General features: G+C 42.1%; 1 pseudogene; it reads right to left on the bottom strand.

Moving 5' to 3' along the window:
* Positions 1-2,915: 2,915 nt before the first annotated feature.
* Positions 2,916-4,443, bottom strand: LOC149724100 (uncharacterized; annotated as a pseudogene).
* Between the last annotated feature and the right edge of the window lie 5,330 nt (positions 4,444-9,773).

Here is a 9,773-nt window from a genome sequence, read left to right as displayed (position 1 = left end):
ACGACGGCATGAAACATCCCCGGGTGTTGGTCCCTGCTATAGATAGCTCGTGAAACCCTGGTGGGTAACAGGTTCAAGCGCGCCCTCAATGCAAAGAAGTATGTATGGGGTTCCATAACCGACGGCTGCTTCACCCAGCGGTTCGCATCGGCATAAGCCATATGCGCTGCAGCGGTCTTCCCCTGGTTGGGGTGCTGCATCCACTGCTGATTAGAGCAATCGTGGAAGGATCTGATGAGCTTCCGTCGGTCTCGGGAGGTAATCACAGAATTACGCACCCGGACATTGATGCCGTTTCCGGGCAAACGCGCCACACAGCACCTAACTGCCTGCTGGCACAGCGGACGCGAGTCCACAGGCCAGAAGGCAGGTTGGCGCCGGGTTTGCGAGTGCTATTCCCGTTGACGTCATCACCAGATAGATAACGCGCCCAGTCCGATGGACCTGCTTCACCGAGGCCGCCAAATTTAGCGGCGTAGAGCTTTCACGCGCGCCGAAGCTGTCGCGGACACTGTGCCGTCGGGTGACGTTAACATCTTGAACCCCTGGGCGACCGTCAGTATGCTGCTCTCACTGCATACCGACGGGACACCCAGACCACCCATGTCAGTCGGTGTGTGAAACACAGCCTGACATGAGGGCTTGGTCAAGCGAAACGCCACCCTAAGGCACTCGCGCACGCGACGGTCGAGCGCGATCAGCTCAGACCGCGCAATCGGACGAACTTTAAATGAAAGCTGAGACTCGGCAGCAGAAACCGTTTCAGAGCGATCAGCTTTTGGTATATAGTATAAATCGCCCAGTCTCGCGACGTTCGAGCCAGGACTCATGGCCGAACCGGACATTATGAGAACTAAGGCTGCAGCGCAGTCTGTAGCCCGGGCTACAGAAACGGCTGCAGTAAAACCAAAGGCAGCCCTGTCGTCCGCGGGGGCTGCCGCAAAAGGGAGTCTACCAAGTAGACCAAAGGTAGACTCCAACAAGGGACTGGTAAGACCTTGCTGCATCAAGGCAACCCTTGTAGGAAAGGCTCCCTATTATTAGACCTGCTCCAGAGGAAAAAACGGGGTACATGCCATGCTGTACCACACGGCACAAACCTGGGTGAAGGTCGGTAGAATACCTTCACCGCTGGAGAACCAGGATATCATGGAGGTTGGAGAACCAGGATATCATGGAGGTTCTCCAGCAATTCGCCAAACCTCATTCTACGAAGGTCGAATACCAACGGTATAAAAATGGAGTAAAAACCGGTGTCCGAGCCTACCAGCTCAACACCACCGACCTACAGAGCCACCAGATCCCGAGCTACATCCGGGTGAAGGGCTGCCTGCTCTGGGTGAGCTGCCCAGGGCAGCCGAAGACCTGCAGAGGATGCGGGGAAGTGGGGCACCTCTTTGGCGAGTGCCCCAAAAGGTCGAGAGCCCCGGAAGGAGCTCTGCCGACGGTTGTCTCGGCAACAAAGAAGACCGTAGGGGAGGCGCAGGACAACGGTCACGCCACCCCCACCGGGAAAATGGCGCCGGCACGAGTCGCGCGGACGACCACCAAGCCATCGACCCCAAAACAACACCGGTCGATGAAGAGATGGAGGCTGCGACAACCAGCGACCAGCAGTCTCTAACTGAAGTGGCAGAGGACCACCACATCCAGGCAGACGCCACTAGGTCCACGACCGGAGAGTCCGAATCCGACGATACAGCGTCGGAGGCGTCCGAGGACGAAAACCGATCGTGTGACCTGACGAGCAGCGAGGAGACAGGAGAGGAACCCGAGGAAGAGATCGCCGGGGTTCCTTCTCCTGTTAACGAGACTGCCGCTCAGGGCCAAGAAGACCCCAACGAAGAGGCCCAAACCGCAAGCTAGAAGATGGAACGCGCCCCTTGCAATGAACCGGGGCAGACGCCGGCCCGAAAGGACTGTTTGGAGAAGTCCGACTCGTGCAAGAAGAGATCGAGAAGCACGACCCCAACAGCGCTCCAGCAACCTCTTAAAGCCACCAGAGAGGACGGCTACGAGTGCCCCTTTTGTAAGACCAAGTCGGTCTTCCCGGACTCTCAAACTCCGGAAACCGACACAGCATGTACAGAGTGTGGTAGGGAATACTTCCTCGCCCGCATGTGCTGCAAGAAAGGACTCCACCTCTACCAAGGATGCTCAGCCAACGTCGGAATGGCAGGAGCCTGGATACGTTGCGGGGCATGCAACAGAAGGAAGCACTTGATGCCGTGCTGCAAGACGATCGTGGAGCAGCTGAAATTCGACTCGTCGGATTTCTGCATCTGCTCTGCCTGCGGCGCGTCTTCCAAGAGGTGCAAGGACTGGTGCGCGGCGGTCAATGTGATTCCTAGCGAACCCAACCGACCTAAGAGATGCGTGGGCACACACTGTAACCGCGTCATCGTGAGATGTGCGTGCGGCGGATTCCATCGTCCAATAGCCATTTTTCGACGTATTGTTTACGTGGAGGTTTGCAGCCTGAGGGCACAAATGCGGCTGCGTTCTGACTTAAACGAGGACGTGCATGTAACCTAGGCGCTGTACTGAGTGACTTTACAATTGTGGGATTATTAACTGTTGAGTAATTAGGCTCGTTTCACTCCCCATTAATCATCCAAATATTTACAGAAGAAATGTGAGGGATTACAGTCTGGTAAGCGTTCCAATCCTTTGCGGGCGTAATTGGGACGTATTCTGGCTCCTTAAGACTAACCTTTTTTCCTGTATCAGATTCCCTTTTTTGTTTGCGTTCGCCACCAAGAATTTAAGTGCCATTGTTGTTGCCACGATGTCCGTGTCCGGATTGTTTCCTCCGCTTGTTTCTTTTATGTTCCGTTTCTTTTATGTTCCACCACTCCTTGGAATCTAAATTTTTCGAAGGAGATGGATTTCAAAATTGGCTTAGCTTTTGTTGCGGTAAGGAAATCTAATCCTAAAATTGGTGGACAATCATCAGATAAATAAAAATCCCACTTAGTCAAGACATAATCAATACATATCTCAAGTGTTATTTTCTCTTTAACAGGAACTGTGGTGCCGCCAAATAATGTTACGTCAAATGACTTAATTTTACTTCGGATCGGTTTGGTGTTATTGGATATTGTATGTAACAAGTTAGTGGAAGCTTCCACTATCAACAAGGAACAAATTTTTGGAAATCTTGTCAGTTACATAAATGCCCCTTTTTCTTATTGTGTGTCCTGTCACGTCAGTTAATTGGGCAGGCCACGCCTCAAGTTTTTTGAAGCGTTGCTACTCTCGAAATCGCAAGGTTGTACACATCTCAGAGCCTTATTTCCAAATGACCGGTAATAAAAACACATATTGCGACTGTTATTTGGGCTTGGGGCAGAGGAACGGTTAAATCCTCTGTCGTTATTTACTGTATGACGTTAATTGCCATAACCAGTACCTTTTCGAGTATCATACCTCTGTGATTCCATTCCACGCCTGTCCGACACACCTACTTGATTGTTTGAGAAGTTTGAAGCCTCCTTGGTAGTTTCCACGGTTGTTGCTTTGTTGTCCAACATTGAATTGCATCCGTTTCATGAAACTGTACGTGTTCGTTAACATATGGCTGTGCTAGGTCTAGTTTGTTACGATTAGCAGATAAATTAACGTCCCTACGGTCAGAATCCAAATTTAAACGTTCACGAGATAAAATACTATCAGCCTTTCTCGCAAGAGAATCTAGGATCAAAGGAACATCTGATGCGACGATAATCCGACGCACCTGGGCTGGAATACGTTTGAGGAACGTTTCCTTTATAAAGGAGTTCTAGGCTAGGGTCAATAATATCACTATTAATACCCAAAAGTGACCTCATTTCACTTAGCATGTCAGAAGGTCTACGATCACCTAAAGGAGAGCCTTCAAAGTAAAGTGCCATGCCTGAGCTTTCGTCCTCATGAAAAACGTTAATCATATTCCGCTTCAAAAGGTCATATAAGCATTAGGATGGTTAATAAACGATCGGAAATTTTTCAGTCTTAAACTCTCATCCTTGGACAAAACTCTCATCCTTGGACAAAGTCTCTATGACATTACGAAATTTACCCCTTTGTGACTTAATTCCCTTATCATGAAAAATGCTCTCGATGTACAAAAACCATTCTACCGGGGAGTTAAGTCCAAAACTTAGATAAATTGGCGGATGTGCTATCATCCTCCTCCCCTTCATTATCAAAATCATCATACCCCTGTGGAAACCTTTCTTCCAGTTTATACTTATATTCAGACTTTACGCTTTGTTCAGGCTCGTTTTCAATCCCATTATCGGCCACAGGGGCGCGGAAGCACCGCTCGTCTCGTACTTGGTTCGTTAGCATACGCCATGGGTGTGTTCTTGTGTGTGAAATGTTGTGTTTTTTACGTATAAATGGTAGAACGTGTTTCATAAACTGTTGTGAGTGTTGCGTCGTTTATAGTGTAAAATTAAGAATTACTTAATAGTACTACTGTCACATAAATTTTTACTTTGAAAAAAATTATTTACAAAATGGATTGTTTGTGTAACCTTTTAAGTTTTCTTCTTGTCGTTGATCTTTAGTGTTTCGTTCTTGTTACTTTGAAAAAAATTATTTACAAAATGGATTGTTTGTGTAACCTTTTAAGTTTTCTTCTTGTCGTTGATCTTCAGTGTTTCGTTCTTCTACCTGAAAAGAAAGATGCTGCTTGTCGTTGAGTCTTTAGGAATTTTTTTCGTAGTTGATTTTGACGAATGTAGGTTATCCGTTCAGAAATGTACGTTCGGAAATGTTCGATAATTCCGCAGGGAATTGTCGAGTAGTTGAACTTGACAGATGAAGATAGCTCGTTGGCTGACCTAGGAATTGTTCTGAAGTAGATCGCTGCGTATTTCGTTCGTACACCGCAAAGCGTTTCTTCTTGTATATTGCAAAAAAATTTTCGTGCGTCGCTCGTTGGCTGACCTAGGAATTGTTCTGAAGTAGATCGCTGCGTATTTCGTTCGTACACCGCAAAGCGTTTCTTCTTGTATATTGCAAAAAAATTTTCGTGCGTCGCAAGGCGTTCTTCTTCAATAATTTTGCAATACACGTTTGAAATACACGTCGATCGGGGTCACCAATATGCGGCGGAGGCGCGGTCCTTTGTTGTGACTGTGACGTCAGAAAGGTCCTTTAAGCCACAGCTGTTAATTGCTGGCGTTTAGCGACTAGCGATGTGAGATCGGCTAGCGTGGCTGCGTGTTCTGAGACTTGCCGCTAAGTCTACTTTTGCTCCTTGATTAAGGTTAACTAACCAAGCAATAACTGGTTTGTTGATTATTTATTACCACGGTTATTAACACAAGGGCGATACTGATGCAATACAATCACGCTAAGAAACTCGAACGCCTGACCACTTGTATAGACAGTGATTAGGATCTAAGTTCTCCTTTTGGCTGATGAACTCTGGTTGGTCTTAATTGAGTCTGCAAGAAAATCAAGGTTCGGACGTCGAACCTGTTATAGTTTTTTGTAGCTGACGTCACATGCTTTCGTCATCTGCGCTCGCGAGTCTTTTGGGCGTTGCCTGATCATTAAATGTCCAATGAACGCGTAGCTGACCGTATCCTGGCTCGGAGCGCTCGACCGTTCCGGGAACCTCATTACCGTTCGTTGCCGTTAAGATGCAGTTGAAGTATTTTCTTGAATTCTTTTTGAGATTGCGTTCGTTTCTCTTTGGCATAATAGCTCTGGTTGTTCATGTTCGTCCAAGGGAGTGTCCGATAAGTGTCCCCTGGCCGTGGGCGTTTTATCGTTCCAAGAACTTCGCCGGTGATCGTTATCATTTTAGAAGGTGATTTGCTGGGCTATTCTTTGCTCCTGTGTCACCATCGCGTGCACATAAGCTCGTTCATCAATTTCTGATAAAATAGTTTCGGCGCAGCTAATCGCTTTAAACGCTGGCCTTGTTAAAATGCGAAATAATGGTGCAGCATTAAGAAATAACATGCAATGTTCCTACATCAGTTGTTTTTTATGTAAATGTTATTGTAGATTTCTGCCAGGTCATATACAAATAATTTGTCCATTGTTTATACGTTTTCAGTGTTAGACCATCACTGCCGGGAGAGCTATCTTTATTTAACGATTCTATGGAATATTTTATTTCGTCTACTGTTATTGTTACTGTTACAGCGTTTTAGTTTCTTCCGAGTCGAAAGAGATGAGTTTTATATCTTTTATATATTGGCCTTGGTTTGTGTGATAAGCGATTTTTTTCCCCAACGGTCATGATAAACTGATATATGTTTGACATTGTTTGTTCTTTGGTTTCGGAAGTTTTGCCGTCGTTATTTTTAATTTTATTGATTCTATCATTTTTCCTTTGAGTAATTTCATCTTGAAAACATTCCCATCCCGGATTCTCTTCATTTTCTATCTGGTGTATTCTCGATCTAATAAGTGCATCTTGATTTATTTTAATGTTATTTTTCAGTCGTTCAATTTCTTTGAATATTTCACGGCCATTTCCTTGGTGTTGAAGGGTCTGCAGTTCTCCGACGGACCTTCTGTAGCGTATTTTTCTTGGTGGTTAATACATAAGGAGTATTGTTTCGTTTTTAATTAATGTTTTCCCGAGTTCCCACCATTTGATGCTATCCCCAACGTAAGTTTTTTGTTGTCTCCAATGTTCCCAGACAATTAAGATATTTTCAATGTAATCAACCGAATCTAGAATTGAATCGTTAATTTTATAGAACGATTCGCCCCATTTTTTGTTTGAATTTATTTTAACTGTTATGTTTGGGCAGTTGTTGTGGTCCGGGAAAAATTCCTAATATGCTCGCATGCCGATATTATTTAAGGTATTTTTGTTTCCGTATATTCTATCGATTGTGTTTCCAGAGTATGCCAGTTCGTTTTTTTTTAGTATTCGAAATATGTATTTTAATTCATGCGTTTATTCAATGTTGAGCCATTTTTTTCTACCTATATTTGCCAAGTTTTTACCCGTTGTGTCCAACCTGTTCATAACCATATTAAAATATCCCATTACGATTATGTTGGTGTCCGTGTTGCTGCTTGGTTTGGATTCCAATGTTTCCCCGTATTAGTGTTTGGAGCCAGATTGCAAATAAAGATTGTATATCTATGTCAATGCTATTTTTATGTACTTTGATTTTTTGGATCCAATTCGTCAGTATTATTTCATGTGTTATTTCATATATGCTATGGATATTCCTCTATTATCTTTATGTTTTCTTCAGCTGTGAAGGGCACATCACCAAAAACACCCAGGTCGGTTGTGACTGTCGCCCATTTCGGTTAATGCTTTAACGCTCAGGCTGGAAGCTTTCCGAAAATCCCCTTAGTATGACGTAGTTAGATATTTCTATGAGGTCGACGAGCGTGTCAATGTTATTGCGCAATTTTAAAGCAGCATGTGGTTTAGCAATATTTAGTTTTTTGAGCATATTTGTTGTTTAGTGTTGTTTTAAGTGAAATTCAACATAGCCCTGGAGCATATATTTTTAAAATTTGACACAGCCCTGGAGCATATTTGTTGTTTAGTGTTATTTTAAGTAAAATTCGACATAGCCCTGGAGCATATATTTTTAAAATTTGACACAGCCCTGGAGCATATTTGTTGTTTGGTGTTATTTTGAGTAAAACTTGACTTAGCCCTGGAGCATATTTGTTGTTTAGTGTTATTTTGAGTAAAATTTGACTTAGCCCTGGAGCATATATTTTTAAAATTTGACATAGCCCTGGAGCATATTTGTTGTTTAGTGTTATGTTAAGTAAAATTCGACATAGCCCTGGAGCATATATTTTTAAAATTTGACTCAGCCCTGGAGCATATTTGTTGTTTAGTGTTATTTTAAGTAAGATTCGACATAGCCCTGGAGCATATTTGTTGTTTAGTGTTATTTTAAGTAAAATTCGACATAGCCCTGGAGCATATATTTTTAAAATTTGACACAGCCCTGGAGCATATTTGTTGTTTAGTATTATTTTAAGTAAAATTCGACATAGCCCTGGAGCATATATTTTTAAAATTTGACTTAGCCCTGGAGCATATTTGTTGTTTAGTGTTATTTTGAGTAAAATTTGACTTAGCCCTGGAGCATATTTGTTGTTTAGTATTATTTTAAGTAAGATTCGACATAGCCCTGGAGCATATATTTTTAAAATTCGAAATAGCCCTGGAGCATATTTGTTGTTTAGTATTATTTTAAGTAAAATTTGACTTAGCCCTGGAGCATATTTGTTGTTTAGTGTTATTTTAAGTAAGATTCGACATAGCGATGGAGCATATATTTTTAAAATTTGACTTAGCCCTGAAGAATATTTGTTGTTTAGTGTTATTTTAAGTAAGATTCTACATAGCCCTGGAGCATATTTGTTGTTTAGTGTTATTTTGAGTAAAATTTGACTTAGCCCTGGAGCATATATTTTTAAAATTTGACACAGCCCTGGAGCATATTTGTTCTTTAGTATTATTTTAAGTAAGATTCGACATAGCCCTGGAGCATATATTTTTAAAATTTGACACAGCCCTGGAGCATATTTGTTGTTTAGTGTTTTTTTGAGTAAAATTTGACTTAGCCCTGGAGCATATTTGTTGTTTAGTGTTATTTTGAGTAAAATTTGACATAGCCCTGGAGCATATTTGTTGTTTAGTGTTATTTTAAGTAAAATTTGACATAGCCCTGGAGCATATTTGTTGTTTAGTATTATTTTAAGTAAGATTCGCCATAGCCCTGGAGCATATATTTTTAACATTTGACATAGCCCTGGAGCATATTTGTTGTTTAGTATTATTTTAAGTAAAATTCGACATAACCCTGTAGCATATTTGTTGTTTAATGTTATTTTAATAGAACTAAAGTTTTGGTTGTCTGCTTTTATATTGTTTTGTGTAATAGGCTAACTGATTAAGATGAATAAAGATACATGAAATTTTTAAAAACAATTAATATTTTAAAAGCTGGTAATGTTACTGCTAATTTCAAATATTTATATATATATATTACTTAATTATTTCACAATCAAAATTGTTGTCCTTTGTTGACACAGCAAGTACGGTTAACTGGTATAAGTTTACAATTCATCACTCATTGCTGGAGTTATATACAAAGCGTGTTATTCTTTAACAATCATTCAACCCTCACATTTTAAATCCTTTACCTCTAACATTAAATCCTAATTTTTATTTATGGTATATAGGGAAAAAACTAACAATAAATGGGTAAAATTAACATAAGCCTGCACAACGGTGCAACTATGTATGTTGTCAGGCAAGTACCAAGTTTATTATTAGATTGGAATAATTTTTATTCACATATTTCTTTATAATCACAGTGAAGAGATGACCCAGCGGGGCGTTGGCAGAGGGGGTAGAGGAAGAGGGGGTAGAGGAAGAGGGGGTAGAGGAAGAGGGGGTAGAGGAAGAGGGGGTAGAGGAAGAGGGGGTAGAGGAAGAGGGGGTAGAGGAAGAGGGGGTGGCAGATGGAGGGGCGGTGAAGGAGCAAGTGGCGGAAGAGGGGGTGATGGGGAAAGTATGTTTTCACTAGATTATAGTTTTAAAGCTATGAAAGATTTAGAAAAGATATTTATTATGTATTTGTCCCATAAACATGAAGCTAGGGATAAAAGATTAGTGACTAATTTTGCAAATGGAATGTTTTATCCAAGGCACATTTTTTGTGTATAAGCAGATGCATGTATATACATAAAAAGGTACTAATAATGATCATTTTGTTTTTAGATGAAGAAACAGGCGGTGAAAGGGGGTAAGCTTGACTCTTGACTTTTAT

This window comes from Ciona robusta, unplaced genomic scaffold (genome assembly GCF_009617815.1).
Source record: "Ciona robusta unplaced genomic scaffold, ASM961781v2 AP042741.1".
In the NCBI taxonomy this organism is placed as follows: domain Eukaryota; kingdom Metazoa; phylum Chordata; class Ascidiacea; order Phlebobranchia; family Cionidae; genus Ciona; species Ciona robusta.
This window is presented reverse-complemented; position numbering and strand designations above follow the sequence as displayed.